Genomic DNA, 18,067 nt, shown 5'->3' with positions numbered 1-18,067 from the left:
GTTGCCCAACATAAATATATATTGGTCTCGAGAGATGAAATACGCCAGAAGAACAGATTTTCATCACGGCTACAGATCCAAAGAAGTATTGACTGGAGGGGAGAATGCAACATGGAGTGGTATGACCAGCACGGGTGCGAACCCTGGTAGAAATGTGAGGCACCAGAAACGTGAATTCTTGCACATGAATCCCACGAAGCCGCCGGATAGGATTTGGTAGGGTTGGCTTGAATGGTGATGGAACCTGAGTCGACCGAACTTGCACTCACGTGCTCCGGGGCACTAACAGTTGTAGTTGTGTTGGTTCTCCCTGATGATGAAAGACGCTGGTTAAGCTGGGCTGCGCGGTTCTCCTGCGTAGCGCGCATCGCCGTCCTCTGGCCGTCGCGGCAGTGGCGATCGGTGCCGGTCGTGTTAAAAACCTAGATCATCTAGGTCTAGATCAGTACATAGGGTATGTTTCATCGTCACAACTCTATTGCTGATAGAATCAGGCAGCCACAATGCACTTCTCTGTTTTGAAACAATTTTTTTTTACTTTTGGGCCTCTTATGATCCAGGATAGTGTTGAAATATTGGGCCCACTTTTAGTGGCCCAAATTAGATTTCAGTTTTTCCTATAAATCTCAAAGCCCACATAGTGGCAGCCTTGTGAGTTTGAGTCCAAGTTGGTGGCAGCTCACTAGGGAGTGGCAAGAAGTGGGAAGTTTAGTCCCACATGGAAAGTTGGGAGGAAGTTAGACCACCTTATAAGGTGGGTTGTTCCACCACTAGTAAGAGAGTGAGAATAGGAGTGCTACACGCGCGCTCCTCCTCCTCCTCGCTCGCTCGTCTCGACTCGACACGTCACGACGCGCGCCGCGCTCGTGGTGAGTGGATCGAGCCGAGACTTTTCTTACTTTTTGCAGCTCAGGAAAACGAACAGAGTCCTAGACGGACGCGTCGCAGTTAGTCAGTTCGGGTCGCTCCCGGATCGTGGGCTATCTGTAACCGACTCGAAACGTTTGTGCGACGTGGGCGTGGCCCGCGTTGCCTAGGGTTTCCCGAGCCTATATAATCTCCTGCCCGGCTACCGCAGGAACACATCCAATACACGAGTTAGGGTTTCCACCTCTCTCTGCTTGCGCCGCCATCGTAGCCTACTCCATCCCGCGCGCCAACGTGCATCGGCGAACGGGAGAGCAGGTCTCCGGAACCGCTCGTCCTTGCGATCCTGTACAGGAGAGGGCGAATTAGGTTTTTGGGAAGCGCTCTGCGCGACTGCTCAAGCTCTTCATCACGGGTCGCCTTCCGTCCAAGTCGGGCGGTGATGCCTACCGTCGTCTTCAACGCCGTCTACTTCGACCCGTCGTTCCCGTCGTCAACAACGTTGTCATCAACAACGTTACTGCTGCGACATCATCTGCTACACCTCCACCGCCACCTCCACCAGATCGGTACGTGCGACATATCTCGATCTATTTAGCGATGGATGTTTTATCGTTTGCGCTGCTGCTACTCATGTTGATTAATGCATCTAGTATGTTTGAGTTTCACATGTTAGTAGTTGCTGCCATCATGTTTTATATTCTGGAATTAATCATGGAAATTGTGCCTAATTATCCAACAATCCAAAAACCTAATTGTAGGCAATTTCCTGAGTTAACAATGGCTGGTTTTGCTGATGCACTGAGGCCGGATAAGTTTACCGGTGTGCACTTTAAGAGGTGGCAAGTTAAGGCCACGCTCTGGCTTACTCATCTGAAAGTGTTCGAAGTTAGTGATGGTTTACCTGAAGGAACTATATCTGACCAAGATCAGAACAAGTTCAAGGAAAACAATACTCTCTTCGTCGGATGCGTTCTGAGTATTCTTGCTGATCGTCTGTGTGATGTGTACATGCACATAACAGATGGTAAAGAACTCTGGGATGCACTGAATGCTAAATTCGGTGCAACCGATGCAGGCAGTGAACTGTACATCATGGAGAGCTTCCATGACATCAGGATGGTAAACAACCGTTCTGTAGTCGAACAAGCTCATGAGATACAGTGCATTGCGAAAGAGCTCGAACTCCTTAAGTGTGCCTTACCTGACAAGTTTGTGGCTGGATGCATCATCGCTAAGTTGCCCCCTTCATGGAGGAACTTTGCCACAACTCTCAAACACAAGAGACAGGAGATATCAGTTGAAAATCTGATAGCGTCTCTTGATGTTGAGGAGAAAGCTCGGGCTAAGAATAATACTGAGAAAGGAGAGGGTCAGTCTAGCGCCAACATGGTGCAGAAGAAACCCTACAGCAAGAACAAAGGGAATAACAAGCCCTCCTTCAATAAGCCTATGAAGACTACAACCTTCAAGAAGAAGAAGATGATGAACAAAGCAGATCTGAGCTGCTTTACCTGTGGAGAGGCTGGCCACTTTTCTAAGGACTGTCCAGAGAGGGCAGACCGCAAGAAAAAGGGGAGGCAAGTCAACACGGTGACCGCTAGCAATGCTGATGGGTACGGTAATCTCTTTACTGTTCTTTCGGTATTTCAATCTCCATGTTGGTGGATTGATACAGGTGCTAATGTTCATGTGTGTGCTGACATATCCATGTTCACTTCTTACCAGGTCGCCCGGGATTCTTCCGTCTTGATGGGGAATGGGTCACATGCTTCTGTTCGTGGTGTTGGCACGGTAGATCTGAAGTTCACTTCGGGGAAGATCGTGCAGCTGAGGAACGTGCAGCATGTCCCTACTATGAGCAAGAATCTCGTTAGCGGCTCCCTTCTATGCAGAGATGGGTTTAAGGTTGTGTTAGAGTCGAATAAAGTAGTTGTTTCCAAGTTTGGACAATTTATTGGTAAAGGCTATGAGTGCGGAGGCTTGTTCCGCTTTTCGCTTTCTGATTTCAGTAATAAGTCTGTGAACCATATTTGTGGCAATGTTAGTGATGATACCAGTGTTTGGCATTCTCGTTTATGTCACATTAATTTTGGTTTAATGTCTCGGCTATCCAGTTTAAGTTTAGTTCCGAATTTCACCATTGCCAAAGGTTCTAAGTGCCACAGTTGTGTGCAATCAAAGCAACCTCGGAAGCCTCACAAGGCGACCGAGGAGAGAAACTTGGCACCTCTAGAACTCATACATTCTGATCTATGCGAGATGAATGGTGTGTTGACAAAAGGTGGAAAGAGATATTTCATGACATTGATTGATGATGCGACTAGATTCTGCTATGTTTATTTGTTGCGAACTAAAGATGAAGCTTTAGACTACTTTAAAATTTATAAGGCCGAAGTTGAAAATCAACTAGAGAGAAAGATCAAGCGTCTTAGGTCAGATCGTGGTGGCGAATATTTTCCTAAAATCTTTGATGAATTCTGTGAGGAACATGGCATTATTCATGAGAGGACGCCTCCCTATTCACCCCAATCAAACGGGGTTGCCGAGAGGAAAAACCGCACGCCGACTGACTTGGTGAATTCCATGTTAGCCACTGCTGGTTTATCAAAGGCATGGCGGGGGAGGCTTTGTTGACTTCATGTCATGTCCTGAATAGAGTTCCTAACAAGAATAAAGATAAAACCCCTTACGAGGAGTGGGCTGGGAGAAAACCATCACTTTCGTATTTGCGCACATGGGGATGTTTGGCGAAAGTCAATATTCCAATTACTAAGAAGCGCAAACTTGGACCAAAGACAGTGGATTGCATCTTTCTAGGTTATGCTCCTCGGAGTGTAGGATATAGATTTTTAGTAGTTCAATCCGAGGTACCTGATATGCATGTTGATACTATTATGGAATCTCGTGATGCAACATTTTTTGAGAATATGTTTCCTATGAAAGATATGCATAGTATTGCTAGAATTTCTACTGAGATAATTCCTGAGTCTAGTACATCTAATGAGTATTTTGAACAATCACATGAGAATGTTACTGAGAAGGATGATAATGAAGCTCCTAAACGGAGCAAGAGACGAAGGATTGAAAAATCCTTTGGTGATGATTTCATTGTGTACCTTGTGGATGATACTCCCACGTCCGTTGCAGAGGCATATGCATCTCCAGATGCAGATGACTGGAAAGAAGCTGTCCATAATGAGATGGACTCGATTCTTTCTAATGGAACTTGGGAGTTGTCAGAACGACCCCATGGGTGCAAGCCTGTAGGCTGCAAATGGGTGTTCAAGAAGAAGCTAAGACCTGATGGTACTATTGAAAAGTACAAGGCGCGGCTTGTAGCGAAAGGCTACACACAGAGAGAAGGCGAAGATTACTTCGACACCTATTCACCTGTCGCCAGACTTACCACCATTCGAGTACTACTATCCATGGCTGCCTCCTATGGTCTTATCGTTCATCAAATGGACGTAAAGACAGCTTTCCTTAATGGAGAGTTGGAAGAGGAAATCTATATGGATCAGCCTGATGGGTTTGTAGTAAAAGGTGAAGAAAGAGAGGTGTGCAAGTTGCTGAAATCTTTATATGGCCTAAAACAAGCACCTAAGCAATGGCATGAGAAGTTTGACAGAACTTTAACTTCTGTAGGCTTTGCTGTCAATGAGGCTGACAAGTGCGTTTACTATCGCCACGGTGGGGGCGAAGGTGTTATACTATGTTTGTATGTGGATGATATTCTGATCTTTGGTACAAACATGAAAGTAATACACGAGGTCAAGTCTTTCTTGTCAAAGAGCTTTGATATGAAAGATCTGGGAGAAGCTGATGTGATTCTGAACATCAAGCTGATTAAGAACGAGAGTGGGATTACTCTAACGCAATCCCATTATGTTGAGAAGATCTTGAGCCGGTTCGGCTATATTGATAGCAAGCCTTTTTCAACACCTTATGATCCCAGTGTGACATTACGCAAGAACCGGAGGATTGCCATAGATCAATTGAGATATTCTCAGATCGTTGGCTCACTCATGTACTTAGCGAGCGCGACTAGACCCGACATCTCTTTTGCTGTTAGCAAGTTGAGTAGGTTCATGTCAAACCCGGGTACTGATCATTGACATGCACTTGATAGGGTCATGCGCTACCTATGTGGTACAATGAGTTATGGGATTCACTATTCAGGGCACCCAGCTGTGCTTGAAGGATATAGTGATTCGAATTGGATCTCAGATGTAGCTGATCTGTACGCCACAAGTGGGTATGTATTTACCTTTGGAGGTGGCGCAGTGTCATGGAGATCTTGCAAGCAAACCATATTGACGAGGTCAACTATGGAAGCAGAACTTACTGCTTTAGACACTACCACTGTTGAATCAGAATGGTTGCGTGAGCTCTTGATGGACTTGCCTGTGGTTGAAAAACCTGTTCCGGCAATCCTTTTGAATTGTGACAATCAAACTGTAATTGTCAAAGTGAACAATTCTAAGGATAACGCGAAGTCATCAAGACACGTCAAGAGACGTTCGAAGTCTGTCAGGAAATTGCGAAACTCCGGAGTAATAACTGTTACATATATTCAAACAGACAAAAACCTGGCAGATCCCTTTACAAAGGGACTATCACGTAATGTGATAGAAAGTGCATCGAGTGAGATGGGTTTGAGACCCGTTGATGTTACGCCATAGTGGTAACCCAACCTTTGTGATCGGAGATCCCGTGAATTAGGACCTGGGAAGAACAAACTAGTGGTTTAATTGAGGAGAGTATTATGTAACCCTCTCTATGTGAAGATGCACAACTCTAAGTTGCTGTAAGGCAGGTTGGCAACAAGCCTTAATGTGTTTATGTTGGCTATTTTAGCAAAGATGCTGTCCTACAGAGCATTCTTGAAATAACACACCTATATGAGTCCGATTGTTAAACGTCGCAATCTATGAGATTTGGGTGATCTCTAGTAAACTCAAGAAGAGACCATGAAGTATGACGCATATGCTTCACCCGCGGGGTAGGCTACAGGCAGCCATGTACTGGTTATGACTTTGAGTGAAATCCTGTTCACGCAAAACTTGCAATTCAAGGCTTAGTCCATTGTTCAAGTGTGAATGGATGTAGCTTAAGGTTCTAGGCGGAAGTTCAACTTAACAGTCTCCGCTGAAACACTGGTATATAAACAAGCAGCGAGTATGGGTAAATCTCTAAATGGGGATTTGAGATCTGGTGGGGGATTGTTGAAATATTGGGCCCACTTTTAGTGGCCCAAATTAGATTTCAGTTTTTCCTATAAATCTCAAAGCCCACATAGTGGCAGCCTTGTGAGTTTGAGTCCAAGTTGGTGGCAGCTCACTAGGGAGTGGCAAGATGTGGGAAGTTTAGTCCCACATGGAAAGTTGGGAGGAAGTTAGACCACCTTATAAGGTGGGTTGTTCCACCACTAGTAAGTGAGTGAGAATAGGAGTGCTACACGCGCGCTCCTCCTCCTCCTCGCTCGCTCGTCTCGACTCGACACGTCACGTCACGTCACGACGCGCGCCGCGCTCGTGGTGAGTGGATCGAGCCGAGACTTTTCTTACTTTTTTGCAGCTCAGGAAAACGAACAGAGTCCTAGACGGACGCGTCGCAGTTAGTCAGTTCGCGTCGCTCCTGGATCGTGGGCTATCTGTAACCGACTCGAAACGTTCGTGCGACGTGGGCGTGGCCTGATACGTCTCCGACGTATCGATAATTTCTTATGTTCCATGCCACATTATTGATGTTATCTACATGTTTTATGCACACTTTATGTCATATTCGTGCATTTTCTGGAACTAACCTATTAACAAGATGCCGAAGTGCCAGTTCCTGTTTTCTGCTGTTTTTGGTTTCAGAAATCCTAGTAACGAAATATTCTCGGAATCGGACGAAATCAACGCCCAGGTTCCTATTTTAACCGGAAGCATCCAGAACACACGAGAACCGCCAGAGAAGGGAGGCAGGGCCACCACACCACACCCCGGCGCGGCCTAGGGGGGGGGCGCGCCCCCCTAGGGTGTGGGCCCCCCTTCGACCTTCCTGCGCCGCCTCTCCGCCTATAAAAAGCCCCTGGATCAGAAAACCATACACCGATTGACGAAACCCACGAAAACCTTCCAGAGCCACCGCCATCGCGAAGCCAAGATCTGGGGGACAGGATCTCTGTTCCGGCACGCTGCCGGAGCGGGGAAGTGCCCCCGGAAGGCTTCTCCATCGACACCGCTGCCATCTCCACCGCCATCTTCATCACCGCTGCTGCTCCCATGAGGAGGGAGTAGTTCTCCATCGAGGCTCGGGGCTGTACCGGTAGCTATGTGGTTAATCTCTCTACTATGTACTTCAATACAATGATCTCATGAGCTGCTTTACATGATTGAGATTCATCTGAGTTTTGTATCACAATTCATCTATGTGCTACTCTAGTGATGTGTTATTAAAGTAGTTCTATTCCTCCTGCACGTGTGTAATGGTGACAGTGTGTGCACCGTGTTAGTACTTGGTTTGTGCTATGATCATGATCTCTTGTAGATTATGGAGTTAACTATTGCTATGATAATATTGATGTGATCTATTCCTCCTACATATGCATGAAGGTGACAGTGTGCATGCTATGCTAGTACTTGGTTTAGTAGCGTTGATCTATCTTACACTATAAGGTTACTAAATATGAACAAATTGTGGAGCTTGTTAACTCCGGCATTGAGGGTTCGTGTAATCCTACGCAATGTGTTCATCATCCAACAAAAGTGTAGAGTATGCATTTATCTATTCTGTTATGTGATCAATGTTGAGAGTGTCCACTAGTGAAAGTGTAATCCCTAGGCCTTGTTCCTAAATACTGCTGAGTTACTACTGCTTGTTTACTGTTTTACTGTGTTACTACTGCTGCAATACCACCACCATCAATTACGCGCCAAGTACTTTTCTGGCACCGTTGCTACTGCTCATATATATTCATACCACCTGTATTTCACTATCTCTTCGCCGAACTAGTGCACCTATTAGGTGTGTTGGGGACACAAGAGACTTCTTGCTTTGTGGTTGCAGGGTTGCATGAGAGGGATATCTTTGACCTCTTCCTCCCTGAGTTCGATAAACCTTGGGTGATCCACTTAAGGGAAAACTTGCTGCTGTTCTACAAACCTCTGCTCTTGGAGGCCCAACACTGTCTACAGGAAAGGAGGGGGAACGTAGACATCAAGCACTTTTCTGGCGCCGTTGCCGGGGAGGAAAGGTAAAAGGCACTCATACTACGGTCTCAGGTAAAGTATTTTTCTGGCGCCGTCGTGTGTGTGCTCGAAGCTATTTCCTTTAGATCCTGCAATTGCATCTTGTTGTTTCTTGTTTACACTAGTTGGCATAATGTACAAGAGTGAGCTTCTTGTTCTATTTCCTGATTTAAAACATGGATTGTTTGATGCGAAAATTAAAAAACCTATGAAATCTTCTTTGCATGCTGGTAGTAATATTAGTATGAACGCTTTGAACACCATTGTTTACAATAATATAGAAAGTTCTAAGCTTGGGGAAGCTGGTTTTGATGAGCATGATCTTTTTAGTCCACCAAGCATTGAGGAGAAAATTTTCTTTGATGATACTTTGCCTCCTATTTATGATGATTATAATGATAGTAGTCTTTTGTTACCACCTGCTATGGAGGATAAATTTGATTATGATTACAATATGCCTCCTATATTTGATGATGAGAATAATAATGATAGCTACTTTGTTGAATTTGCTGCTACTACAATTAATAACAATAACTATGCTTATGTTGGGAGTAGTAATAATTTTATGCATGAGACTCATGATAAGAATGCTTTATGTGATAGTTATATTGTTGAGTTTGCTCATGACACTACTGAAAGTTATTATGAGAGAGGAAAATATGGTTGTAGAAATTTTCATGTTACTAAAACACCTCTCTATGTGCTGAAATTTTTGAAGCTATACTTGTTTTATCTTTCTATGCTTGTTGCATTATGCTTCTTGAACTTGTTTATTTACAAGATTCCTATGCATAGGAAGCATGTTAGGCTTAAATTTGTTTCATACTTGCCTTTTGATGCTCTCTTTTTGCTTCAAATACTATTTCTTGCGAGTGCATCATTAAAACTGCTGAGCCCATCTTAATGGCTATAAAGAAAAGAACTTCTTGGGAGATAACCCATGTGTTATTTTGCTACAGTACTTTATTTTATATTTGTGTCTTGGAAGTTGTTTACTACTGTAGCAACCTCTCCTTATCTTAGTTTTGTGTTTTGTTGTGCCAAGTAAAGCCGTTGATAGAAAAGTAAGTACTAGATTTGGATTACTGCACAGTTCCAGATTTCTTTGCTGTCACGAATCTGGGTCCACCTCCCTGTAGGTAGCTCAGAAAATTAATCCAATTTACGTGCATGATCCTCAGATATGTACGCAACTTTCATTCAATTTGAGCATTTTCATTTGAGCAAGTCTGGTGCCATTTTAAAATTCGTCAATACGAACTGTTCTGTTTTGACAGATTCTGCCTTTTATTTCGCATTGCCTCTTTCGCTATGTTGGATGAATTTCTTTGATCCACTAATGTCCAGTAGCATTATGCAATGTCCAGAAGTGTTAAGAATGATTGTGTCACCTCTGAATATGTCAATTTATATTGTGCACTAACCCTCTAATGAGTTGTTTCGAGTTTGGTGTGAAGGAAGTTTTCAAGGGTCAAGAGAGGAGTATGATGCAACATGATCAAGGAGAGTGAAAGCTCTAAGCTTGGGGATGCACCCGGTGGTTCACCCCTGCATATTCTAAGAAGACTCAAGCGTCTAAGCTTGGGGATGCCCAAGGCATCCCCTTCTTCATCGACAAATTATCAGGTTCCTCCCCTGAAACTATATTTTTATTCCATCACATCTTATGTGCTTTTCTTGGAGCGTCGGTTTGTTTTTGTTTTTTGTTTTGTTTGAATAAATTGGATTACATCATGCTTGTGTGGGAGAGAGACACGCTCCGCTGGTTCGCATGAACACATGTGTTCTTAGCTCATAATATTCATGGCGAAGTTTTTTCTTCGTTAAATTGTTATATGGTTGGAATTGGAAAATGATACATGTAGTAATTGCTATTAATGTCTTGGGTAATGTGATACTTGGCAATTGTTGTGCTCATGATTAAGCTCTTGCATCATATGCTTTGCACCCATTAATGAAGAAATACATAGAGCATGCTAAAATTTGGTTTGCATATTTGGTTTCTCTAAGGTCTAGATAATTTCTAGTATTGAGTTTGAACAACAAGGAAGACGGTGTAGAGTCTTATAATGTTTTCAATATGTCTTTTATGTGAGTCTTGCTGCACCGGTTCATCCTTGTGTTTGTTTCAAATAACCTTGCTAGCCTAAACCTTGTATCGAGAGGGAATACTTCTCATGCATCCAAAATACTTGAGCCAACCACTATGCCATTTGTGTCCACCATACCTACCTACTACATGGTATTTCTCCGCCATTCCAAAGTAAATTGCTTGAGTGCTACCTTTAAAATTCCATCATTCACCTTTGCAATATATAGCTCATGGGACAAATAGCTTAAAAACTATTGTGGTATTGAATATGTAATTATGCACTTTATCTCTTATTAAGTTGCTTGTTGTGCGATAACCATGTTCGGGGAACGCCATCAACTCATTGTTGAATTTCATGTGAGTTGCTATGCATGTTCGTCTTGTCTGAAGTAAGGGCGATCTACACTGAGTTGAATGGTTTGAGCATGCATATTGTGAGAGAAGAACATTGGGCCGCTAACTAAAGCCATGTTCCATGGTGGAAGTTTCAGTTTTGGACAAACATCCTCAAATCTCTAATGAGAAAAGAATTAATTGTTGTTGAATGCTTAAAGCATTAAAAGAGGAGTCCATTATCTGTTGTCTATGTTGTCCCGGTATGGATGTCTAAGTTGAGAATAATCAAAAGCGAGAAATCCAAATGCGAGCTTTCTCCTTAGACCTTTGTACAGGCGGCATAGAGGTACCCCTTTGTGATACTTGGTTAAAGCATATGTATTGCGGTGATAATCCAGGTAGTCCAAGCTAATTAGGACAAGGTGCGGGCACTATTGGTACACTATGCATGAGGCTTGCAACTTATAAGATATAATTTACATGATGCATATGCTTTATTACTACCGTTGACAAAATTGTTTCATGTTTTCAAAATCAAAGCTCTAGCACAAATATAGCAATCGATGCTTTTCCTCTGTGAGGACCATTCTTTTACTTTCAATGTTGAGTCAGTTCACCTATTTCTCTCCACCTCAAGAAGCAAACACTTGTGTGAACTGTGCATTGATTCCTACATATTTGCTTATTGCACTTGTTATATTACTCTATGTTGACAATATCCATGAGATATACATGTTATAAGTTGAAAGCAACCGCTGAAACTTAATCTTCTTTTGTGTTGCTTCAATGCCTTTACTTTGAATTATTGCTTTATGAGTTAACTCTTATGCAAGACTTATTGATGCTTGTCTTGAAGTGCTATTCATGAAAAGTCTTTGCTATATGATTCACTTGTTTACTCATGTCATATACATTGTTTTGATCGCTGCATTCACTACATATGCTTTACAAATAGTATGATCAAGATTATGATGGCATGTCACTCCAGAAATTATCTGTGTTATCGTTTTACCTGCTCGGGACGAGCAGAACTAAGCTTGGGGATGCTGATACGTCTCCGACGTATCGATAATTTCTTATGTTCCATGCCACATTATTGATGTTATCTACATGTTTTATGCACACTTTATGTCATATTCGTGCATTTTCTGGAACTAACCTATTAACAAGATGCCGAAGTGCCAGTTCCTGTTTTCTGCTGTTTTTGGTTTCAGAAATCCTAGTAACGAAATATTCTCGGAATCGGACGAAATCAACGCCCAGGTTCCTATTTTACCCGGAAGCATCCAGAACACACGAGAACCGCCAGAGAAGGGAGGCAGGGCCACCACACCACACCCCGGCGCGGCCTAGGGGGGGGGCGCCCCCCTAGGGTGTGGGCCCCCCTTCGACCTTCCTGCGCCGCCTCTCCGCCTATAAAAAGCCCCTGGATCAGAAAACCCTACACCGATTGACGAAACCCACGAAAACCTTCCAGAGCCGCCGCCATCGCGAAGCCAAGATCTGGGGGACAGGATCTCTGTTCCGGCACGCTGCCGGAGCGGGGAAGTGCCCCCGGAAGGCTTCTCCATCGACACCGCTGCCATCTCCACCGCCATCTTCATCACCGCTGCTGCTCCCATGAGGAGGGAGTAGTTCTCCATCGAGGCTCGGGGCTGTACCGGTAGCTATGTGGTTAATCTCTCTACTATGTACTTCAATACAATGATCTCATGAGCTGCTTTACATGATTGAGATTCATCTGAGTTTTGTATCACAATTCATCTATGTGCTACTCTAGTGATGTGTTATTAAAGTAGTTCTATTCCTCCTGCACGTGTGTAATGGTGACAGTGTGTGCACCGTGTTAGTACTTGGTTTGTGCTATGATCATGATCTCTTGTAGATTATGGAGTTAACTATTGCTATGATAATATTGATGTGATCTATTCCTCCTACATATGCATGAAGGTGACAGTGTGCATGCTATGCTAGTACTTGGTTTAGTAGCGTTGATCTATCTTACACTATAAGGTTACTAAATATGAACAAATTGTGGAGCTTGTTAACTCCGGCATTGAGGGTTCGTGTAATCCTACGCAATGTGTTCATCATCCAACAAAAGTGTAGAGTATGCATTTATCTATTCTGTTATGTGATCAATGTTGAGAGTGTCCACTAGTGAAAGTGTAATCCCTAGGCCTTGTTCCTAAATACTGCTGAGTTACTACTGCTTGTTTACTGTTTTACTGTGTTACTACTGCTGCAATACCACCACCATCAATTACGCGCCAAGTACTTTTCTGGCACCGTTGCTACTGCTCATATATATTCATACCACCTGTATTTCACTATCTCTTCGCCGAACTAGTGCACCTATTAGGTGTGTTGGGGACACAAGAGACTTCTTGCTTTGTGGTTGCAGGGTTGCATGAGAGGGATATCTTTGACCTCTTCCTCCCTGAGTTCGATAAACCTTGGGTGATCCACTTAAGGGAAAACTTGCTGCTGTTCTACAAACCTCTGCTCTTGGAGGCCCAACACTGTCTACAGGAAAGGAGGGGGAACGTAGACATCATGTCCCACGTTGCCTAGGGTTTCCCGAGCCTATATAATCTCCTGCCCGGCTACCGCAGGAACACATCCAATACACGAGTTAGGGTTTCCACCTCTCTCTGCTTGCGCCACCATCGTAGCCTACTCCATCCCGCGCGCCGACGTGCATCGGCGAACGGGAGAGCAGGTCTCCGGAACCGCTCGTCCTTGCGATCCTGTACGAGAGAGGGCGAATTAGGTTTTTGGGAAGCGCTCTGCGCGACTGCTCAAGCTCTTCATCACGGGTCGCCTTCCGTCCAAGTCGGGCGGTGCTGCCTACCGTCGTCTTCAACGCCGTCTACTTCGACCCGTCGTTCCCGTCGTCAACAACGTTGTCATCAACAACGTTACTGCTGCGACATCATCTGCTACACCTCCACCGCCACCTCCACCAGATCGGTACGTGCGACATATCTCGATCAGTTTAGCGATGGATGTTTTATCGTTTGCGCTGCTGCTACTCATGTTGATTAATGCATCTAGTATGTTTGAGTTTCACATGTTAGTAGTTGCTGCCATCATGTTTTATATTCTGGAATTAATCATGGAAATTGTGCCTAATTATCCAACAGATTGGTACGATTTTCCCTTAAACCCATGCCGGCTACGTGCTCCTTGAACAAGCTGGGTGGTAAGCCTTTCGTTAGCGGATCCGCAAGAATATCTTTTGTCCTCATATGCTCGAGACTTATAGTTTCATCCTGGACCTTGTGTTTCACAACATAATACTTAACCTCAATCGGTTTCGTAGCTGTACTCGACTTGTTGTTGTGAGCATAAAATACTGCAGGCTCATTGTCGCAGTACATCTTTAGTGGTTTGTCAATACAATCTACCACTTTCAAGTCGGGTATAAATTTCTTTAACCATAATGCCTGCCCCGTGGCTTCATAACATGCTATAAATTCTGCATACATCGTGGATGATGCAACTATGGTCTGTTTGGAGCTTCTCCACGAAATAGCTCCCCCTGCGAGGGTGAATACATATCCAGATGTGGATTTTCTATCATCTTTATCCCCCGCAAAATCTGCATCTGAATACCCTCTTATTTCTAGGGAATCGGATCTTATGTATGTTAGCATGTAGTTCTTTGTGCCTTTTACATAACACAATGCCTTCTTTACCATTTTCCAGTGTTCAAAACCTAGATTTTCTTGATATCTACCGAGTACTCCGGTGATAAATGCTAAGTCAGGGCGAGTGCACACTTGTGCATACTGTAGGCTTCCAATGGCCGAAGCATATGGAGCCGCTTTCATTTGATCGAGCTCGTATTGATTTTGGGGACTTTGATGTTTCCCAAAACTGTCGCCCTTGACTATAGGGGCAGGTGTGGCACTGCACTTACGCATATTATACTTACTTAGAATCTTTTCTAAATAAGCCTTTTGTGATAGTCCTAATACTCCATTGTTTCTATCTCGGTGAATTTCTATGCCCAAAACATATGACACTTCACCAAGATCTTTCATATCAAAATTTGAGGACAAGAACTTCTTTGTCTCTTGCAGTAGACTAACATCACTGCTGGCAAGCAGATTATCATCGACATACAAGATTAGGAAAATATATTTCCCACTTTTAAACTTTGCATAAACGCAATTGTCCTCAATATTTTCTTCAAATCCAAATCTCTTAATTGTTTCATTAAACTTTAGATACCACTGTCTGGAGGCTTGGTTTAATCCATAAATGGATTTCTTTAGACGACATCCCATTTCTTCCTTGCCTTCCATGATAAAATCCTTGGGTTGTTTCTTGTAGACATTTTCCTCTAAATCCCCGTTTAGAAATGCCATCTTTACATCCATTTGATGCAACTCTAAATCAAAATGTGCAACTAGTGCCATGATGATTATGAAGGAATCCTTACATGAGACCGGAGAAAATGTCTCATTGTAATCTATCCCTTCTCTTTGTGTAAATCCTTTTTCCACAAGTCGTGCTTTGTACTTTTTAGGAGGTGGCTGTTGTTTCTCCCTTTCATGCTCAACAAATGGTTCAATTAGCTCCTGACGGATAGGTTCCGAATTTTCACTTATTAGTGTCATGGGTGGAGTCACAACAGGCGCTTGCACCACAATCGCAGGGATCATCGGTACAGGTGCACATGGTAGCGCAAAAAATGGCTCATAAGTCATCGGATTAGGTGCATACACCCTCCTCTCCTCAAGATCAATTTTCCGACCTATCATGCTCCCCCTCATCATTTCGTCCTCTAAGAAGACAGCATGTCTCGTTTCCACAAACTTTGTATATTTCTGTGGACAGTAGAAACGATAACCTTTTCACTTTTCAGGATAGCCAATAAAATGGCAGCTGACTGTTTCGGTATCTAACTTTGTGATATTTGGATTGAATACTTTGGCCTCAGCAGGGCTCCCCCACACTTTCAGGTGGTTTAGAGACGGCACTCTCCCTGTCCACAGCTCATACGGTGTTTTGGGCACCGGTTTTCTTGGTACTCTGTTTGGAATGTGAATAGCGGTTTTTAACGCCGAGCTCCACAATCCCAATGGTAGGGTGGAATAGCTCATCATACTGCGCACCATATCCATAAGAGTAAGGTTGCGCCTTTCAGCTACCCCATTCTGCTGAGGTTCGCCCGGCATCGAGTACTGGGCGACTATTCCAGTCTCCTGTAGGAACCTTGCAAAAGGTCCAGGGACTTGGCCATGTGGAGTATGTCGACCGTAGTACTCCCCTCCACGATCAGACCTGACTATCTTTATTCTTTATCATGCTGATTTTCAACTTCAGCTTTGAATATTTTGAATTTATCCAACGCTTCTGTTCTTTCTTTTATTGGATAAATATAACCATATCGGGAGTAATCATCCGTGAATGTTATGAACGAATCATAGCCATCCACACTTTTCACAGGAAATGGTCCACATATATCGATGTGAATTATTTCTAGTATTGCTGTGCTTTGATTTGCACCCTTTTTAATTTGCTTTACAAATTTTCCTTTAATGCAATCGATGCACTGTTCCATGTCTATAAATTCTAATGGAGGAAGAATATTATTTTTAACAAGTCTTTCTATTCCCCCCCTGAAATATGGCATAAGCGACAGTGCCATAATTTCGATGATTTATCAGTTCTTTTTCCAACGCGGACAACACTTTTCACTCACATTACACACAGACAATACTTTTTCACGCAAGGACAACAAATAAAGCTCATCATTTAGTAAAACAACCCCACATAAGCATTATTACACCATATGGCACACTTGTCATGTCCTTCCTGTCCATGTGTACTTTTCTGTCACCAGTTGCTTCAGCAGCTGGGTCGCACATATCTTTGAAAAACCAGTGAACTGGCTTTTTATTCGTTCTCAATTGTATTATTTATAAATGGCACTTAGCCACTTTTTATTCTGCCATGCAGCATCATCATCCTTGTCCTTTCTGACTGGATCTTTTGGTCTGACCGGCTGTGGGAACCCAGTCCATCTCAGCACAAATCGACCTTCTTTCTCCATTAAGTGTAGTTTTCACCTCTGAGGGTGTTATCACCAGAATTTGACCGAGTCAGAGGTGGGCCGCGATCAAGATGGACTTGAAGATATACATGGAAAAAATATGTAAATCGGCCTTGATATGCAAAGTATGGGCTAGTTGGCCCGTGTATCTATAACATATTAGGATACGTGTCGGTTAGTTAGAGTTTTACTTGTGCACGGTTAGGTGCACGCCTAAATTAGAAAGTCCCCTGGACTATAAATATGTATCTAGGGTTTATGGAATAAACAACAACCAACGTTCAACCAACCAATCAATCTCGGCGCATCGCCAACTCCTTCGTCTCGAGGGTTTCTACCAGTAAGCAACATGCTGCCTAGATCGCATCTTGCGATCTAGGCAGCACAAGCTTTATGTTGTTCATGCGTTGCTCGTACTGAAGCCTTTTTGATGGCGAGCAACGTAGTTATCATAGATATGTTAGGGTTTGCATTGTTCTTCGTATCATATGCTGTCGTAGTGCAACCCTTGCATATCTAGCCGCCCTTACACCTATCTTAGGTGTAGGGGCGGCACCCCGCTTGATCATTATTTAGTAGATCTGATCCGTTACGGTTGCTCCTTGTTCATCAAGGATTAGTTTAATATCTGCAATAGTTAGGCCTTACAAAGGGTTGGAGGATCCAGCGGCGCGTAGGGTGTCGTTTGCTAGTCCTAGACAGGATGTTCCGGGGATCAACCTCGTGTTGGTTTTTAGGCCCTATCTAGGATCGGCTTACGATCACCGTGCGTGGCCGCGAGGCCCAATCGTGAGTAGGATGATCCGATTATGCGGTGAAAACCCTAAATCGTTGTAGATCTCATTAGCTTTATCTTGATCAAGCAGGACCACCATATATTCGTGCACCTCGTACGAATCATGGGTGGATCGGCTCCTTGAGCTGATTCACAGGATAACCTGAGAGCCGATCGAGGCTCGTATTTAATGTTTACGTGTATGCCATGCAGGAAACTAAGCGAGGCATCTCCATCACCTTCCTGACCAGGTATAGGTCAGGTGGCACGCCCTTGCAATCAGCATCGGACGTGTGACCAGAAGGCTTTGCGGGCCGTCGCTCGGAGGGACCAGGGCCAGCCGCAGCCCTAAGTTGTTCCCGGCTCTACTGTGTTGCCCGTCGCTGCCCGCTGGTGGGTTTTGACCGCAACACATTCTGGCACGCCCGGTGGGACAAGCTTCGACATCAACCACCTCGCCATCTACATCTGAGATGGCGGACGGCACGCCAGTCACGTACGAGGATCTGACGGACGAGCTCAAGAAGAAGTATGACGAGATCAAAGTCATCCTCGAAGCCGACCTCATCGGCTCTTTCCACAGAACCCGTTCACATGGCATCAGGTGGAAGGGTTTCTCGCCTAATGGTGCACTCGATGGGATAGACCTCTCTGCCCCGTCGGAAGAGCGCACCAGGTCCCTGCGGCAGGAG

This window comes from Lolium perenne, chromosome 7 (genome assembly GCF_019359855.2).
Source record: "Lolium perenne isolate Kyuss_39 chromosome 7, Kyuss_2.0, whole genome shotgun sequence".
Taxonomy (NCBI): Eukaryota; Viridiplantae; Streptophyta; class Magnoliopsida; order Poales; family Poaceae; genus Lolium; species Lolium perenne.
The sequence above is the reverse complement of the archived record's forward strand: the minus strand, read 5'-3'. Positions refer to the sequence as shown.